General features: G+C 44.7%; 1 long non-coding RNA gene across 2 annotated transcripts in view; it reads left to right on the top strand.

Annotated features, from left to right (window-relative positions):
• Positions 1-18,745, top strand: part of LOC308588424 — a 102,028-nt gene extending 83,283 nt beyond the window's left edge. Inside the window, exons 2-3 of one of the 2 annotated variants that reach the window (XR_014008745.1) lie at positions 13,998-14,091; positions 18,417-18,745. This is a non-coding gene — a long non-coding RNA (uncharacterized lncRNA). Of the gene's footprint in view, positions 1-13,997; positions 14,092-18,330 lie in introns of both variants that reach the window. The other variant, XR_014008746.1, reaches the window with a different exon arrangement.
• Positions 18,746-20,301: the final 1,556 nt, after the last annotated feature.

Below are 20,301 nucleotides of genomic sequence, written 5' to 3'. Positions count from 1 at the left end.
CTGGATTCACTAAGGCATGAATCCATTTCATTCAAAAACCAAGCACTCGTTTCTTCTCAAACTCTCCCTCCAAGACTGGTGTGACCTGCAACAGGTTCTGGATTAAGGTTCTAGACACAGACTTTTTTGTCCCTCTAATCAGGAATGAAGGAGCAAGATGTGCTGAAACAGAATTAAACAACCCCTTTCAGCCCAAGGGTTGCATTCCCTAATGTGCAACCTTTTGAGGGTCACAGGACATTGGTGACGGTGCTAGGGAACCAGAGTAGTGGATGCAAATCTGCGTACAGTGGCTCACTCCACACTTGAACAGCTCTCTTCATCATCCATCCAAGCATTATCATACTTCAATGATACATTCCAGCCAGACCAATACACTCAAGGGAAGCACCAGACCCTCCAAGTGTCCCCATTTTCTAGGGACAGTCCCAGATTTACAGAAGCCATCTTGGTTTCTGATTTGATCCCAGAATGTCCAATTTTTCCTTAGGATATCCCTATTTTGATCAGAGAAATGTTGGAGGGTATGGAGTTATCCAACTCTCAAGCCATTATTTGTAATAAATAATAATGATGATGATGATGATGATGATGATGATGATGATGGAAGCTGTCCAGAGTGGCTGGGACACCACAGTCAGATGGCTGGGGTACAAATAGTAAAAAACATATTATTATTATTAATGACGTCCATATTTTCATCAGAGAAATGGAGAGTATGAGACACTGAGCAGGGCAGGAGAGCATTGTTGACTTGGAAATGGGGACATGTCCTGGAGAGAGTTTCAAGGGCCACATAGGAAGGTCTGGAGGGCCACATTCAGTCCCTGTGCTAGAGGTTCCTTATGCCTCCGTTTCATGCATTGCACAAAAAACCATGCCTTTATTAAATCACATCACCTGCAACACATGCAACCAGCTGAAAGCCAGACTCCACCCGCCCCCCATCAGAGCTTGTCCTCCTACTGAGGTCATGGAATCCCCCCAAGCCACTGAGCTCCATTCTATGGCTTTTATCTTTCGACCTAACGGCCCCATCTTCCCATGAAGAGTTTTGACTTCACAAGACCTCTTTGCTGGCTGGGCAACAAGATTGGAGAAGGGAGCTGAAGGCACAGTTTCTGCGACTTAGAAAGTGAACTGTATTGAGTTGGTGGGGGGCAGGAAAGAAAGTAAGACATTATCACATGCCCAATTCCTTCCAGGCCTTGGTATACGCTCTACAGATCATGGGTAGCCTTAAGGCCCCAGCTGGAGAGCAATCCAGTTTACAAACAAGGAAACTGTACATGCCCCCAAAGTCTTTGTGCATTATTGAAAAGGGCATCGGGCACCACACTGTGCCAAAGGTAAGGAGACGATATGTTTTCAAAGCTCCATACCCCTCAAATGGGTTGCTAATTCATGAAGAAAGCTACCTAATGCTTTGATCTCAGCAGACAGAAACATAACTGACTGAACAGTGCTACAGTATAGCTTCTTTTGTGTGTCAGTCATAGAATCATAGGCCTCTCATAGAGCATCGCTTGCCCTCATTACCTTACAATGGCCCTGCTACTTCAAGAGATATCTCAGGAGGCCTTCTTTCTTAGGTACCCCAACTTTGTGCCCTCCAGATATTTTGGACCAGAGCTCTCCTCACCCTCAGCCACGGGCAGATGAAGGGAGTTGTAGTCCAAAATATCTGGAAGGCATCAGGTTGGTGGAGGCTGCCACAGGGTTATGTGTGTCAATTGGTTCACTGGTCATCCACAGCCTCAGGCTGCCTTGAAGGTGAATTCTGCCTTGAGTGACACAGCAGTATCAACCAAACAGCAATTTTGTGTGTGTGTCTGTGTTCCATCTCTGAGCAGCTCTGCAACACTGTAAATAGGGCAAAGTGAGGGGCCACAGCAGACGGTGCCAGGTTTAATATTCCACACCGCCAGTGGAAAGGATTTCAAATAGTAGGAGCCCCAACATGTGCCTTGTATTTGTGCATTAAAAAATAAAAATCAGTCTGTTTTTGTGCTGTTCTTTGCTCATTCTCCCTTCCCTTTAATCACTTTCAGGTTCTGAGCTGCTCTATTTAAATGTAGTTCTGTGCTACATATTCACTATACAGTGGTACCTCGGGTTAAGTACTTAATTCGTTCCGGAGGTCCGTACTTAACTTGAAACTGTTCTTAACCTGAAGCACCACTTTAGCTAATGGGACCTCCTGCTGCTGCCGCGCCGCCGGAGCACAATTTCTGTTCTCATCCTGAAGCAAAGTTCTTAACCTGAAGCACTATTTCTGGGTCAGCGGAGTCTGTAACTTGAAGCATATGTAACCTGAAGCGTATGTAACCCGAGGTACCACTGTAATGGGGAATCAAAAAACTGTTAAAACTTTCTCACCTTTTGGCCAAAGTGGATGAAATTTACAGGCCCAGAATTCCTCCAGAGTGGATTAAGCCAATCAATACCGGATCTAGTTTCCGTATTGGTTCATATTATTTTAACATTGTTGAAGGAAATGATGGGTTTTTCTCCTATTCCTTTCATTTCTTCCTTCTTAGCCCGTGACTGCCTTTATCCCCCATTATAAACTAACAATAGAGTTTCATTCAACATTAAGAGAGATTCTGAGGGGGGGGGAGTATTAAAGTATTTTGCCTCCCTCTCCCTGGTCAAGAATATTAAGTGATATGCCGCCACCCAATTTCACTACCCAAAATAGCATGGAGAATTTTAGGGGGCTACTTTTGACTGTCTTTCAGGGAAAGTTATCCAGTCTTCTCAGCAAATCCAACACCCAAAAACCCTATCAAAAGGAGAAATCAGGCAATGTTGATGGATGGAGGAGATAAAGGCCAGTTGTCTCCCCCTACCCCAACTGTGCAAGGCCTCCATCCTAAAATCCCACACCAGGCCCCGGATTGAGGAAGCTGTGCTCAGCCCTACAAATTAATATATATGTATCATTCTTGTCTTCGATCCACAACTTGTGCATCTCTTGGGGTTACCCAAAGCAAACAAAACAACTGGATCATCGTTCATGTAGTCTGAGTTCCTCTTTGTTCCAACATGATTCATTGAGGCAGGGTTATTACATTAATCCTATCAGCAATCACTGATTCTATAGTGGTAGGTATTTGGAGTAGAGCTCCAGGACCACCCTAAATAGAATGACCAGGAGGATCCTCAAATGAAGAAAAGACAGCTGCCTTGCCATATTCTGAATATGCATTACCACCAAATAGCTCTCCCTATCTCCACAGTAGGACCATTAAATCCAGAGTCCAGAATTACCTAACTGCACCACGTTCAGCAAGATTGGTTCATGGTTCTTACATCACAGTGAATTCAATGGGATAAATAAGCATTTACCTAACCCTTTAGTGGCCGGGACACGGGTGACGCTGTGGGTTAAACCACAGAGCCTAGGACTTGCCAATCAGAAGGTCGGCGGTTTGAATCCCCGTGACGGGGTGAGCTCCCATTGCTTGGTCCCTGCTCCTGCCAACCTAGCAGTTCGAAAGCACATCAAAGTGCAAGTAGATAAATAGGTATCGCTCCGGCGGGAAGGTAAACAGCATTTCCATGCACTGCTCTGGTTCACCAGAAGCAGCTTAGTCATGCTGGCCACATGACCCGGAAGCTGTACGCCGGCTCCCTTGCCCAATAAAGTGAGATGAGTGCCACAACCCCAGAGTCGGCCACGACTGGACCTAATAGTCAGGGGTCCCTTTACCTTTACCTTTAACTCTTTAGCACTGAAATCAATGAGGTTTAAAAATGTACTTAAACATATGCAGCATCAAGTCTATTTTCATTACAGACCAGTTCCCCCCCAACCTGGGGCTCTTGAATTTTTTTTTGTCCTACAACTCCCATCAGCCCTAGCCAGCACAGCCATGCTATCTGGGGCTGATGGGACTTGTAGTCTAAGGCATCTAGAAGACACCAGACTGGGGAAGGCTGATGCAGCCCTTCATAACAACAGACTTTATGGAAACACTTTGCTGTTTAATTAAGGAAGCCTTTTATTTGTTTTGCACATTGCTGTTTTTAATGGAAAGCTTGCACGCAAACACTCATTCACATCCTGCGTCTCCCAGAGCATTAAATCACTGCCGTGACGGCCAAGTCCATTTATTTAAACAAGAGAGCAGAAGTGGGCTTCAAGGAGTGCACCTTGTTTACGAGATACAAAACCCTATTAATTCCAGGAGAAGGTGCTCTGTGCAGTTAGTGGTTTCAGACTTTCACGGTGTACTCTCATATGGCATAACAATAATTCCAGCGATAATTGCAGGAATGGGGTGAATTGTTCATTTGAGATATCAAGGCTAGGTTCTTCTGTGAAACTGTATGAAGTCACGCACAACACATCTGTACTTGCAAATCCAGAAGTTATTTTTTTAAAATTTTGCTTTTCAAATTTTAAATTCTATTTATAGACTAAAAGATCTTGAAGCGGCTCACATACACAATAAGTACCAAAAAACAAAAACAAAAGAAAACCCACATCAAATTATTCACATAACAAAACACATAGCCAATATCCATATCCAAAAATTGATTTATTGGTTGAATTTATATACCGCCCTATTCCTGCAGGTTTCAGGGTGGTTCCCGGGGCAGCTCATACAGATAATATAAAATGAATACAATCAGCGGTGTGATATGAAATTTCAAGCACAACATACGGTCATCCAATCAGTCTCACTCATTTCACACAACCACTACTATAATTCACTACCTCAAACATTACCTCTATCAACCACAGATACCCAACAATACTACAACTCACTTACAAAGTGTCACTGTCAAGCATACACAATAAGATACACTTCTAATATTTGAAGCAGTCATGGTTGCCTGCCCCTCTCCTATGTTTTCCAGCTCTTACCTTTTCCATGCAGAAAGATTGTATCACTTGTGTTACTTGGCTTTAGAGTTCAGTTTAGGTTCCACCCATTCTGAGGCATTATCAAATATGATTATCAAACAGACCGGTCTCCTAAGATGCGTTATCCCACAGTTTCCAGCTCATTTACCCATCACTTTCCTTCAGGGAAAATAGGTTTGTTATAGAGGACCTCTCAATCAACTAAGATTGTGCAACCATAATTTGCCAGTATGTGACTGACTCCCACCCCAAAATAGCAAGAGTCTGGAATAATAATAATAATAATAATAATAATAATAATAATAATAATAATAATAGATTATTTATATCCCGCCCTCCCCAGCCGAAGCTGGGCTCAGAGCACCCTCGATCAGTTCTGTCTGAAGAGCATGAGAAGATTTGACTTCTCGTATGCTGTCTGTGACCATACATCTCTTTGAATGACTCAGAGAGAAGAAAAGGGTTGCACTGTACAAATATTTGTTTTAAAGGCCATCTGGGATCTGGATTTGATGCTTCCATTTGAAGATGGAGGTGCTGAAAGCAGGACATGAGCAAACCAATACCTGTTCTCAAGAGACTGTGCCAGGCATTGTTAAAAAAACCCACATATTAGCATGCTTCGTAGATTTTGGCCAAAGCAAGGAGAGGTGAAAGAGACTGACGTAGCTGGACCAAGAAGCAAGAGGGTTGTTTAATGATGTGCTGGACTATGAGGGGAAATATGGAAAAGGAGCAAATCAGTGCCATGGAATGAAACTGTTTTTTGATTGATGCAAATCTAGACTTCCGGGGGGGGGGGATTGCTTTGAATTTCTCCAGCAAACGTGACCCCTCCAGAGGTACTAACGGTGTATAAACAATACTGGTGAACAGTATGTTGTAAAAATAGCAGCAATACGAGGAGATGTGAACCCTTGTCTCTCTTATATTAATAAGCATCATTAAAAGAGAGAGAAAACCTTCATATTGAGCTATACAAGGTGCTGGTTTGTAGCTGGATAAGGTTTGTCCGTGGAGATAGCTGGTACCATAAGTCCTCCTTTTGGGAAGCTAATATTTAAAGCCAACAGAGGGCAAGGGCTCTATGTGTTGGAACACATGCTTTGCATGCAGAAGGTCCCAGATTTAATCCCTGCTGTCTCCATGTGTCTGGGTAGAGCAGGGGAAGACTCCTGTCAGAAACTCTGAAGAGCCGCTGTCTGTCAGTGTTGACACTGCTGGGCAAAATGGACCAGGGATCTGACTGGGTATAAGGCAGTTTCCTGAATTTCCATTTTCTAATCCAAGCTTCACCATTTCAGGACCAAGGACAGGGACCATAATGTGTTGCACCTAGTGAGGTCAATCCAGTAATATCCTATATTACATCACAGTTATGTTCTAAATTCTATCACAAGACTATTACCAATTACAGGCAAAAGCATGCCATGCGTTCTCTCCCCACCTCATTCCAAATTTTGCTTAACATCCAGCTTGATGAGAAGTTCTGGGGAACTTGTGCATGGCTTTTTGTCTTTTTGAGCCTATTAAAGGTATTACCAAAATGTCTTTCGGATTCCCCATCACCCACCCAACAGACCAACATTCAGTGTGTGTGGAACTCCTGGATGCTTTGTGTAACTTATGAACCCATTCTTTTTCTTCCCCATCTTTTTTCTTCCCCTTTCTTCCATCCACCACTGGGAGCCAGTGTGGTGTTGTGGTTAGAGTGTCAGACTGGGACCTGGGAGGCCAGGGTTCAATCCCCACTCAGCCATGAAGCTCACTGGGTGATCTTGGGCCAGTCAGTGCTTTCCAGTCTAACCTACCCTACAGAGCTGTTGTGTGGATTAAATGAGAAAGGAGAGAATCATGTATGCCATCTTGACTTCATTGGATGGAGAAAAATGTGGGATATAAATGCAAGAAATAAATCTAGACGTGAATTTCAACTTGGGCTATGTTCTATGTAATGTCTGAGAATACATCTATTGGCAGTGCTGCCAGGTCTTCTCACATATGTGGTTCAAAGCATTATGTCTCGCTTCATTCAGTGCAATGTGAATGGAACATGCTGGTTGCAATGCTTATTTGCATTATAGATTTGCACTTTTCTGCATGAACAACCACTGTTCACATATCATCATCTGAAACGTCAGAGGCAATTTAAAGATGGAGAATGACCATATTTTCTTCAGAGTTGAAGGAATTTGAAAGAAGAATCATTGCTGGTGTTGTATACAGTCCACCAAGTTTTCTCCCTAGAAAACAGGTGTTTCAGGTTTCTATATTGTTTCCAAAGTCTGAAAAACCTGTTTAACTGGAAGCAACATGACAAATAAACAGGTATGTATATTGTATATCGAGGGACACGGGTGGCGCTGTGGGTTAAACCACAGAGCCTAGGACTTGCTGATCAGAGGGTCGTGGTTTAAATCCCAGCGACGGGGTGAGCTCCTGTTGCTCGGTCCCTGCTCCTGCCAACCTAGCAGTTTGAAAGCACGTCACAGTGCAAGTAGATAAATAGGTACCGCTCTGGCAGAAAGGTAAACGGTGTTTCCGTGCGCTGCTCTGGTTCTCCAAAAGTAGCTTAGTCATACCTCCGAGGATGTGGACAGGCTGCTTGGACGAGTGAAGCCAACCACCTGTCTCCTGGATCCTTGCCCATCCTGGCTTATAAAAGCTAGCTGGGAAGTACTGGGCGATGGGCTTCGTGGGGTGGTGAATGCTTCCCTCCATGAGGGAGCCTTCCCAGACCCGCTGAAAGAGGCGGTTATTAAACCGCTTCTTAAAAAAGCATCTTTAGATGCGGCCACGATGGCCAATTATCGCCCAGTCTCAAATCTTCCATTCTTGGGCAAGGTGATTGAGCGAGTGGTTGCTGAACAACTCCAGGCACGCCTGAAAGAAGCGGACCATTTGGATCCCTTCCAGTCGGGATTCAGGCCTCATCATGGGACTGAAACTGCCTTGGTCACACTGGTTGATGATCTCCGGCGGGCTAGGGACAAAGGTGAGAGCTGTTTCCTAGTTCTGCTGGATCTCTCAGCGGCCTTTGATACCATCGACCATAACATCCTTCTGGACCGTCTTGAGGGGCTGGGAGCTGGGAGCACTGTCATACAGTGGTTCCGCTCCTTCCTCCTGGGCTGTGTTCAGAAAGTGGTGGTGGGGGATGAGTGTTCAGACCCCTGGGCTCTCAATTGTGGGGTGCCTCAGGGTTCTGTCCTCTCCCCCATGCTTTTCAACATTTACATGCAGCCACTGGGAGAGATCATCAGGAGGTTTGGGCTGGGTGTTCATCAGTATGCGGATGATACCCAGCTCTACCTCTCTTTTAAATCAGAACCAGTGAAGGCAGTGAAGGTCCTGTGTGAGTGTCTGGAAGAGGTTGGAGGATGGATGGCGGCTAACAGATTGAGGTTAAATCCTGACAAGACAGAAGTACTGTTTTTGGGGGACAGGAGGCGAGCAGGTGTGGAGGATTCCCTGGTCCTGAATGGGGTAACTGTGCCCCTGAAGGACCAGGTGCGCAGCCTGGGAGTCATTTTGGACTCACAGCTGTCCATAGAGGCACAGGTCATATCTGTATCCAGGGCAGCTGTTTACCAGCTCCATCTGGTACGTAGGCTGAGACCCTATCTGCCTGCAGACTGTCTCGCCAGAGTGGTACATGCTCTGGTTATCTCCCGCTTGGACTACTGCAATGCGCTCTACGTGGGGCTACATTTGAAGGTGACCCGGAAACTACAACTAATCCAGAATGCGGCAGCTAGACTGGTGACTGGGAGCCGTCGCCGAGACCATATAACACCGGTCTTGAAAGACCTACATTGGCTCCCAGTACGTTTCCGAGCACAATTCAAAGTGTTGGTGCTGACCTTTAAAGCCCTAAACAGCCTCGGTCCAGTATATCTGAAGGAGCGTCTCCTCCCCCATCGTTCTGCCCAGACACTGAGGTCCAGCTCTGAGGGCCTTCTGGCAGTTCCCTCACTGCCAGAGGCCAAGTTACAGGGAACCAGGCAGAGGGCCTTCTCAGTAGTGGCGCCCGCCCTGTGGAACGCCCTCCCATCAGATGTCAAAGCGATAAACATCTACCTGACATTCAGAAGACATCTGAAGGCAGCCCTGTTCAGGGAAGTTTTTAATATGTGACATTTTAGTGTATCTTTCATCTTTCTTGGAAGCCACCCAGAGTGGCTGGGGAAACCCAGCCAGATGGGTGGGGTACAAATAATAAATTATTATTATTATTATGCTGGCCACATGATCCAAAAGCTGTAAGCCAGCTCCCTCAGCCAATAAAGCGAGATGAGCGCCGCAACCCCAGAGTCGGCCACGACTGGACCTAATGGTCAGGGGTCCCTTTACCTTTTATATTGTATATCATAGGAAACAGAGACTCTCTCAAGTCAACCCTTTTCAATTCTACAAGCTGTCTCCAGTGTAAGGATGCAATCCCATGCACTCTTATCACGAAGTAAGCTCCATTGAACTCATGCATATGATTGCTCCATGAATCTCATGTACAAAAATGCTCTTACAGTCTGAAGAGATGCCTGTTTACATAGAAATATGTTCAACTGAGTTTAAATGGAGTACATCCTATTAGATTCAGTTAAACTTCTTTCTATGTTAACATGTATTGATTTAGACTCTCAAGTAAATGTGGGTAGGATTTCAGCCCTTGCCAGTCTCATCCACCCCAACTGAAGGTAAATGTTTGAAAAACACCTGTATCTCTTTCTCCTCAAGCTGTCTGCCTATAAGACTTAGAAAATGCAAAGGATTGACCTATAGGACTTTGGAGGCAATCTTTAGAGCACTTATTTTAGAACAGCCCCATCGACTTCTCTGAAATAAGTCACCTGAGATCTGCAGTATTTGGCAGAGAATGAAAACAAGACGATCTCTCATTCAAAGTTTTGACTGGAGTTTGCTGCAGAGCTGCTCCTGCACACTCCCCTGGAATAATAGCATAAGCACTAAAGCAGGTAAAAGAAATCCACACATAAAACTTCTTCCCATGCTAAAGGTAAAGGTAACTGACCCCTGACAGTTAAGTCCAGTCACAAACGACTATGGGGTTGCAGCGCTCATGTCGCTTTACTGGCCAAGAGAGCCAACATTTGTCCGCAGACAGTTTTTCCGGGTCATGTGGCCAGCATGACTAAGCCGCTTCTGGCGAAACCAGAGCAGTGCACGGAAATGCTATTTACCTTCCCGCTGGAGTGGTACCTATTTATCTACTTGCACTTTGACCTGCTTTCGAACTGATAGGTTGGGAGGAGCTGGGACCAAGCAACAGGAGCTCACCCTGTCGTGGGGATTCGAACTGCCGATCTTCCGATCGACAAGCCCTAGGCTCAGTGGTTTAGACCACAGCACTACCTGCAGTGGAGCATTTTGAAAAGTTTGGGAGCCAAGGACTTATCGCCACTAGCCATGTTCCCTAGAGACTGGCTGGCTGGCAACTCACAGATCCCCTGTTTTAAATTAGGATAGGAAATGTTGCCCTCACTCTCAATTGGCTTCGCGATAAAGCTATAGATGGTGTTGCCACATGATAATGTAGCATCATCACAAAGTCAATCAGAATGAGGGCAATGCCTCCTGCCCTCACTGTAGGGCAGCATTCTCCAACCTTGGATTCCTATAAGCTGTTGTGCCCGTGACTGAGTACCAATGATACAGAAATAGGACAAAATTAGCTGCTCAACCCACCCCCTACCCATCATCCTAAGCCAGATGAACTAATGAGACATATGGTCCAATAATGCCCAAAGACCCAAAATTCAGGAAAGCTTCTCTGGAGAGAGCTATTTTTCACTGCCACTGTTGGAGCCAATGCCTCTGAATGCCAGTCGCTGGGAATCTTAAGTTGTGTTCAGGTCCCATAGGCATCAGTTTGACCACGGAGATAACAGAGTGCTGGGCTGCCAGAAGGGCTTTTGACCTCACCCAGCAGAGCCCTTCTAGTGTTCTTAACTTAGGGGACTCCAGGGAAGGAAATAGTAGTGCCAGAGACCAAGATTCTTGGAAGCACCATAGGTGCCTCTGGTAAGACATTGAAACATGTAGTAGCAGTGAAGACGCTAAGCCAAGAGGTGTTTTAGGAAAACTTCCCATCGCTGTTCTCTGCCACCACCTTCAATTTCCCTCCAAAAGATCCAGCAGAACTTTTTGACCTAGCTTTACCATTGCCCCATTTTCAGGAGGACAGATGTGGAAAGGACAATGCTATTGCCCCATCAGCACAGAAGGAATCCAGGCTACAGCGGTTCTAGTAATTAGAAAACTGGTCCTCGGTCATCTACTGTATTTTTTGTGCTAGATAATATTTAAGGTTGAATCTCTGCTATTTTATTAGCAACCTAGCTGTGGTTGGAAACACAGACATTGGCTCAGAGTTCATTCATCCCATTGGTTTTATGAAGAAAATAAGGAGTTAGGATGATAGGAGGTTCACCACTAAAATTTGCCTTCATCTACTTTGCCTTCCTTTCCTTTATTTGCTTCTCCTCGTACCTCTGTCACCACCAAGAAGAATTTTCCTGAGCAGACCTCAGAGACATATATATATATATATATATATATGCTTTCGTAGATTTTCACGGGTACAGGAATGCAGGTTTTGGTGTCTTCGGGTGTCTTCCCGTGTAAGAGTTGGGGTGTCTAGGCGACGTTTCGACGAGGTCTCACTCGTCATCTTCAGGCTGGTGCTTTCGGCTTCTTGTTACTGGAACAGAGCAGGATCTCAGTGTTTGAGTTCCTATAAATACTGTTGAGGGGGTGTGGTGTATAGCCTCCAACGTTCTGGGCAGAGAGGAAGTTCCCAGGTTATTTGTGACACGTCCCGCCTGCCAGACATCTGGAAATTAGCCCTCCCCACAAAAACCGACACCAGAACCAGAGGCACACAGAACGCCATCTCCAATCAACCACACCAGACCCAAACCCAGACCCTCTCCACAGATAAATTACAGACACCATCCAGTAGCCAAACCATAGTGGCACCTCCGGATGCTGCACCCCCCTGCAATCCCTACACAGATCTGGCTGGCACAGGGCACAAAACCACAGCTCGCCCCTATACACGAAGCCAAGCCAGAGCACAACTATTTGCAGTACAGCCATCTTCTCAGAAAAACTCTTCACAAGCTCAAGAGGTCAAGACACGAAAGCTTTAGCAACTAATCCACACCTAATGACCCTCCTAAGTGGTACTCAGAATATCACTCAAGAAATCACTCAAGATATCCCTCAAGTAATTAATGAACAAAAGAAGAAAAGGCACACTAACCTGGGAACTTCCTCTCTGCCCAGAACGTTGGAGGCTATACACCACACCCCCTCAACAGTATTTATAGGAACTCAAACACTGAGATCCTGCTCTGTTCCAGTAACAAGAAGCCGAAAGCACCAGCCTGAAGATGACGAGTGAGACCTCGTCGAAACGTCGCCTAGACACCCCAACTCTTACACGGGAAGACACCCGAAGACACCAAAACCTGCATATATATATATATATATATATATATATATATTTGCTTTCGTAGATTTTCACGGGTACAGGAATGTAGGTTTTGGTGTCTTCGGGTGTCTTCCCGTGTAAGAGTTGGGGTGTCTAGGCGACGTTTCGACGAGGTCTCACTCGTCATCTTCAGGCTGGTGCTTTCGGCTTCTTGTTACTGGAACAGAGCAGGATCTCAGTGTTTGAGTTCCTATAAATACTGTTGAGGGGGTGAAGAACAAAAGAAGAAAAGGCACAATAACCTGGGAACTTCTTCTCTGCACCACACCCCCTCAACAGTATTTATAGGAACTCAAACACTGAGATCCTGCTCTGTTCCAGTAACAAGAAGCCGAAAGCACCAGCCTGAAGATGACGAGTGAGACCTCGTCGAAACGTCGCCTAGACACCCCAACTCTTACACGGGAAGACACCCGAAGACACCAAAACCTACATATATATATATATATATATATATATATATGCCGGCACTTAGACGTGTTGAGAATACACTGGCCAACGCTGGATTTATAATAAGGCAAAAGATTACTGGGAAACATTTTTATATAAAAAAACCCAGAAGCTTTTCTTTGGGGAATTGTGGGAAACTTACTAGAAGAATAAGAACTTAAGACAACAAAGTCTTTACTAGGGAATGGAAATCGTTTACTGAATATTTACAAACTTATTGTAAACAAATCAGGAAATTAGCAGGATTAATGTAAAAACGTGCAGTTTTTTTAAAAAAAATTAAGAAACAGATGGGGGAAATATGGAAATGCAGGGGGGGAAGAGTAAATATAAGGAACCACAGAAAGAGGGGGAGGGAAGTCGAATTATGATATGTAATGTCCATTTTGTTTTTGTTTGAATTGTTTATTTGTCACAAATGAAAACTATATACAGTGGTACCTCGGGTTAAGTACTTAATTCGTTCTGGAGGTCTGTACTTAACCTGAAACTGTTCTTAAACTGAAGCACCACTTTAGCTAATGCGGCCTCCTGCTGCTGCCGCACTGCCAGAGCACAATTTCTGTTCTCATCCTGAAGCAAAGTTCTTAACCCGAGGTACTATTTCTGGGTTAGCGGAGTCTGTAACCTGAAGTGTATGTAACCTGAAGTGTATGTAACCCAAGGTACCACTGTATGTATGTATGTATGTATGTATGTATGTATGTATGTATGTTATATATTGCAACCTCAGCTTCCTGTCTGGAGTCAAACAGGATCCTTTTCTTTTTTTCTTTGGCTAATCTTCATGAAACACTTTGCATGTCAGAAATGCACCTTGTAAATGCTAAGTATTATTCATGCAGGTGACTGAGAGCCAGACTAGATGCTACGCAGGAGGGAGGACACAAAAAGGGAAGGGTCTACCACTCGATGAAGAAGATAGCTACCACTGTAGATGGCTTTGAAAGGGGATTAGGCAGCGAGGGAAAGATAGGTTGTAGATACCTGTCAATTGTTTTATCTCAGGTTTTACTGCCTCCCTCCTCTTCTAGTTGGTTCATGTTCGATCTTTCGTTAACCTCCTGACTCCATGATGACCACATATAAGGTAATAATCAGAATGGATTTGTTTCTCAGGAGTAGTAAACTCTAAATTTCTTTGATTTTTTTCAGCCAGCAGTCTTACCAGACTATTTGTTTTCTGCACTCCACTGCAATATATACCAGGTTCCAAGACCAGGAACACAAGAGGATGCCTTATACTGAGGTCAGTATTGTCTGTGGTGACTGGCAGAAGTTCTGCAGGGTTTCAGGGATGAGTTCCTCCCAAACCTACCTGGAGATACCAGGGATTGAACCTGGGACCTTCTGGATTAGCTGTAGTTCCTGAGTCTCCTTCAAAGGTAGCCCTTATACATAAGGAAGCACCACTTTCCACATTAAGAACATAAGAAGAGCATGATGGATCAGGTCCACATAGTCCAGCATCCTGTTCTCTTAGCAACCAATCAGATGTCTGTGGGACCCAAACATGAGAACACTCTGCCCTCCTTTGGCTTCCAGCAACTGGTTTTCAGATGAATGAATGAATGAATGAATCTTTATTTGCATCAGCCATCGGCCATAGCAACAAAACAGCAATGCAGTAAACAAAGAACAGAAATAAAAAGTCGATTATATAAAACGCACTTTAGGGTCCTGAATCAGCAGTCAAATAGTGGACCTTATTCTGATTGCCCCAGCTAAAAACCTTGCAACCTTTGCTGTCATCTGCTCCTCTTGATCTGCCAGAAGAAAGGACACTGTGGCGGTGGTTGGGCGACCCAGAATGGACAATAAGAGAAGGGTGATAATCTCATTCCTCAACTCTTTATACAGAGTGCAAGCCAGAAGGGTATGCGCCACTGATTCGGTACTGCTATCTCCACAGGGACATAAGCGTTTTTCATGTGGAATCTGTAGGAATCGTCCCTCAAGTACAGCCGAGGGCAATACATTCAATCTTGCAAGAGGTTTTCAGAAGCTTTGATGCCTCCAACTGCAGAGGCAGAGTATACCTACTGTGGCTAGTAGCCACTGATTGCCTTTCCGTCCATGAATTTGTCCATTTCTCTTTTAAAGTCATCCGTGTTGGTGGCCATTACTGCCTCCTGCAGAAGCCACCGTTTAACGACGCACTGCTTCGTTAGCATTACGCCATTGCTTTCCCGCATCGATGCATGAAGTCCAGGAGGCTGCATTCAAATGCAGCCACTTGTTCCTGCAAGGCAGCTGCGTAGACCCAAGGGCAAATGTACGTGCATTTCACTCAACATGATGTAATGGCTGGAGAGATGCGGCGCCATATATCAAATCACAGAAAGTGTAATGTCAGCTGAAAATTCTGAAAACATTGTCTTGTTTTAAAAGGACACACTGTCTTTTAAAGAGCTTGCTCCCTCTCCCTCTTGCTTATTCTCTCCCTCCCGCCGGTACTTAGGAGGTGATTCATAGACCACTGATCTTGGCATTGTCTGGAGATGTCACAAAATCATCCTCTCATTTCTGTTAACTGCAAGGCCGCCTTGCTGCCCGGGCTCTAGGGAGTCGCTGGAATGGAGGTTCTTGTGAACTGTTGCTTCAACCTCTGAACTCCTTGCCAGTTTTCTGTTTTGACAGAAACGTTTGCCCTCAGTGAAAGGCAAGTTTGTCCTATTCGCCTTCTGAAACTGAGCCTAGGCCCATTTCCACATATCCTTTATCTGTTCCTCGTGTGTCTGCCTGCCTACTCCTTGTGCTTTCCTCCTAAAATGACATTTAGATTGTAAGCTCCTTGCGGAGAGGAATCTGTGTACATCTCTCAGTGTGTATGTGTGTCTCCTTATTTTATTCTGAAGCAAGAAGTGGGGAACCTCAGGTCCAGGGACAGAATGTTGTTGTTGTTTAGTTGTTTAGTTGTGTCTGACTCTTCGTGACCCCATGGACCAGAGCATGCCAGGCACTTCTGTCTTCCACTGCCTCCTGCAGTTTGGTCAAATTCATGTTAGTAGCTTTGAGAACACTGTCCCACCATCTCGTCCTCTGTCGTCCCCTTCTCCTTGGGCCCTCCATCTTTCCCAACATCAGGGTCTTTTCCAGGGAGTCTTCTCTTCTCATGAGATGGCCAAAGTACTGGAGCCTCAGCTTCACGATCTGTCCTTCCAATGAGCACTCAGGGCTGATTTCCTTCAGAATGGAGAGGTTTGATCTTCTTGCAGTCCATGGGACTCTCAAGAGTCTCCTCCAGCACCATAATTCAAAAGCATCAATTCTTTGGCAATCAGCCTTCTTTATGGTCCAGCTCTCAGGGGCAGAATACAGCCCTCCAAATCTCTCTCTCTGGTCCTTGGGACTCTCTCCTAGCTGCACCCTTCTCCAGGACATCTGACCCTCTCTCCACACCACCTCCATTACTGATTCTTCTCAACACGCATCTCAAATGCATTTTCCTGGGTGGAAGGTGTCCTTGAGCTATGGTAATGCTGCTTACTTGCCTGGCTGGAGAAAGTTGGGTGTGTGTGTAGTGAGGCTCTTAGACACACCTGGCTTTTGCATGGCCGGGACCCCATCTGCACTGTCCCCTGAAGCAGTATCACCCCACTTTCAAAAAGCCATGGCTTCTCCCAAGGAGTCCTGGGAACTGAAGTTTCTTAAGGGTGCTGAGAGCTGTTAGGAGACCTTCCCCCGTTCCCCTCGCAGAACTACAATTCCCAGAGTTCCCTTGGAAAAGGAATTGATTGCCCTTAAAGCTCTGTAAGTGCAGGAGGATCTCTGAATCGTCCCTTTACTCTTGCAAATAGTTATATCAGGATGAGAAGCTGTTCTTTTTTCAGAGGTACAAGAAATGGGGGGGGGGGAGTGGGAACCAATGACTGCGGCAGGCTGCCAATAAAATGTATGAAGGCAATTTCTGCGTTTAAGGCATTTCCTCGTGGAGGCCACTTCAGTGCATTGGTTTCTTGTCACAGTCCATAGTGAGGATGACAAATCTGACTAATTCATGTTCCCCCAGTCAAACGACTTGTCAGTGTTCTCATAATAATATATAAGCCTCTGAACCAACATCAATCAGCATCTGCAGGCTTCTTTCTCAATCTCTCCACTCGGAAGGGAGGGAATGCAGCAGAAAGCATGGAGCTGGGATCGGAGAGCCATCGAACCAGCTGATCTTACATGCAAGGCTGGGAAAGGGAAAGAAATGCATTTGTGAATGTGGAGGAGAAGACGGCATTGCGACAGCAAGGCAGTAGCCTAAGAGGGGTGTATTTTCCACATTTCCAGATTTAATATACTGTGTGTATATATAGGAATAAGTCCCAGCCACTCTCTCCCATGGAATCATTAAATCAGAAGGGTAGATCAGAGACTGGGGGTCCCTTTATTCTCCAGTCCAGTAGGAAGAAGTATGTCTATTTGGCCATAGAACTCAGTTCCTCACAGCTGTGAACTGCTTGGCACTGAGGGACTGATAGTCACAAATCCTGATGGGGGAGGAAAAGCATTTAGTTCACATTTTATTTTATTTATATAAAAAATTACATAATAAAGATAAAGGGACCCCTGACCATTAGGTCCAGTTGTGGCCGACTTTGGGGTTGTGGCGCTCATCTTGCTTTATTGGCCGAGGGAGCAGGCATACAGCTTCCAGGTCATGTGGCCAGTATGACTAAGCCGCTTCTGGTGAACCAGAGCAGCGCATGGAAACGCCGTTTACCTTCCCGCCAGAGCGGTACCTATTTATCTATTTACACTTTCAAACTGCTAGGTTGGCAGGAGCAGGGACCAAGCAACGGGAGCTCACCCTGTAGCGGGGATTGGAACCACCAACCTTCTGATCAGCAAGTCCTAGGCTCTGTGGTTTAACCCACAGCACCACCCACGTCCCAAATATATATAAATAATTATTTTATATCATAAAAGTATTGGCATGTTTACAACAATTATATGTAAAACCATACAAGAGAAATCATTTAAGAATGTGAAAATCAACTGGCGATTATGGAAAGGTGCATTCTTAATTGCCTGCAAAAGCCTGAAGGAATAGGAAAGTTTTCAGCAGGAATTAAAAAGTTGAAACAGAAGGCAACCGTTATATTTAAAGGAGAGCCTAGCTAATGCACACTATCTTAAAGACTCCATGGACCAAAGCAAAGCCATCTCTCAAAATTCACATGTTTTGGAATGTGGCAGTGTGGTCCTCCAGCCAAGTAGTGTTTACAAAACTGCATATATTGGGGCAAAGTGTGCATAAAAATGTATATATTGGTAAAAATAACTACAACAGATGCATTATATTAAGGAAATTTGCTCTGCCAAAAATTATATATATTCGGTAAAATTGCATGCAAAAGTTGTATGTTACAAGGAATTTGTAGTAAACTCTGAATTTTCATGAGGACTTTTTTATTTTAAAAAATTATAGAAATGGGGAGAATTTAATGAGAAAGTGTAATCGACAGATTCACAGTTACAAATTGTGTTCATCTAGGCTGAGCCAAACCAGCTGATGGTTTTTCGTGAAGATTCTCAGCAGGACAAGAAAACCAAAACCTCCTTTTCTAAATAGTTTTTCAGCATTCCTGAACAAACATTTGTTTCTTCAAATTGCTCTCACTCTCCATCGCCTTGATTCACCCTCACTGAAGTCATTGCACAATCAAATCTGATTGACCATTTAGCACTGTGGTGCTGTCCTGTTCGCTATGTGATTCCTGATGGGGGTGAAATCCCTCATGCAACTAAACTGGAAAAGAGAAAGAAGAAGATGTCACTGAGGAGAGGAAGTGCCAAATAAGCTTCAGGCAGAGGAAACAATGAACAAGGTCAAAAAAAAATGTAAATAGATTTGGGCACTGCTGGTCACTACAATTGGCAGATGTTCCAAATGAACTTCTGGAATGACATGTCTGGGAATAAATCTTAAAAAACTTGTGGATTATATTTTGACCTTACCCTACTTAAAAGAACTCCAACTTGCTTAGCAACTTCTTACAGAGTTGCTCCACTAGATAATGGACACTCCAGGTCCGATTCTGAATCCCCATAGCATTGTTCTGGTCCTAATAAGAAGGCTGGGTCAAGTCAACCATGTTTTTCTCCCCTTAAAGATATGTGGGATCATTTCAGGGATCCTCTGGGAGGGAAGGTGTGGCGCAGTTACAGCAACAAGTTATCTGGTGCTTTGTACCATTTTAATTAAGTTTCCTAGAACAGTGCTGGTGAGACTGGGATCCACTGGTAGATCTTTGAGTGATTAATGCCAGGGTCAGCAAACTTTTTCAGCAGGGGGTTAGTCCACCATCCCTCAGACCTTGTGGGGGGGCTGGACTATATTTTGGAGAGGAAAAAAGAACCAATTCCTATGCCCCACAAATAACCCAGAGATGCATTTTTTAAAAAAGCACACACTCTAGTCATGTAAAAACATGCTGATTCCCAGACCGTCCGTGATTGAGAAGGCAGATTCTGCCCCCAGGCCTTAGTTTGCCTACCCATGGATTAATGTTTCCCAAAAGATTGAAAAGGGCAGGAGCAAAATGACCCCTCTGCTCTAAATTATACTGTTGAAATTAAGAAAGTTTGGGGTAGCCAGAAATGGATTTTTGCATGGAAGTGGAATACCAGTTCTGGTATTCAGAACAAAGTGTTGGGCTCAGACACTTTAGTTCTATGTCTTTGCACCTGGCCCTGATTGGTGGGTCATGGGATTCTAGCAAAAAAATGAAGTAGATTGCACAAACCTGAAAGTCTGCCCACCTTATGGATCCAAATTCAAGATGGTGCCTGAGCATCAACCATCACAGGCTTCTATCAAATATATGCATGGATTTCTAAGGGGGGGAAAACACTGTGGAAATGCTCAAGATAACAGGACCATTCAAACTGCTCCCTAAAAGCCTTACCCCTTACATGTAGCACTATATTGGATCTGCATCTTCTGAAAGGTCTATGGCTCAAATCATGGGGGGAAAGATAAGGGTTAATCCCTATCCATTGAGTCCCCCTAGTTTTGGTCATTGTCTTCTCAAAACAGTAGTGACTAAGAGAGTGTCACAAAAACAATGGGGTCGCTCCTCCTGCCTCATTCCATCTTCCATATTTGAAGCACCATCTGAGATGCAAATCTACGCAGAGGACCTTCTAGAGGGTAACTTGAATGTTTCCATAGTTAAGATGGTGCCTGGGAGGGGTAGTTTTTGTGGCCTGATTTGGCAGGCTGGAGGGGAAGAATACAATGTCCCCTATGCTATTTCCAACCATCCAAGCAACTACACACACACACACACACACACACACACACACACACACACACACACACTTCTTTTTCGTCTTTGGTGATCACTCATGGCTGGGTAAGATTGTCTTCCATAAATACGGTTATTACAATGATTCCGTGAGTGACTGTGGAGGCCAATTCTGGATCCACACATCCTTCCACAGTGGGGACATTGGCTTCTGG

This window comes from Podarcis bocagei (assembly GCF_964188305.1).
Source record: "Podarcis bocagei genome assembly, chromosome: 5".
NCBI classification, from domain to species: Eukaryota; Metazoa; Chordata; class Lepidosauria; order Squamata; family Lacertidae; genus Podarcis; species Podarcis bocagei.
This window is presented reverse-complemented; position numbering and strand designations above follow the sequence as displayed.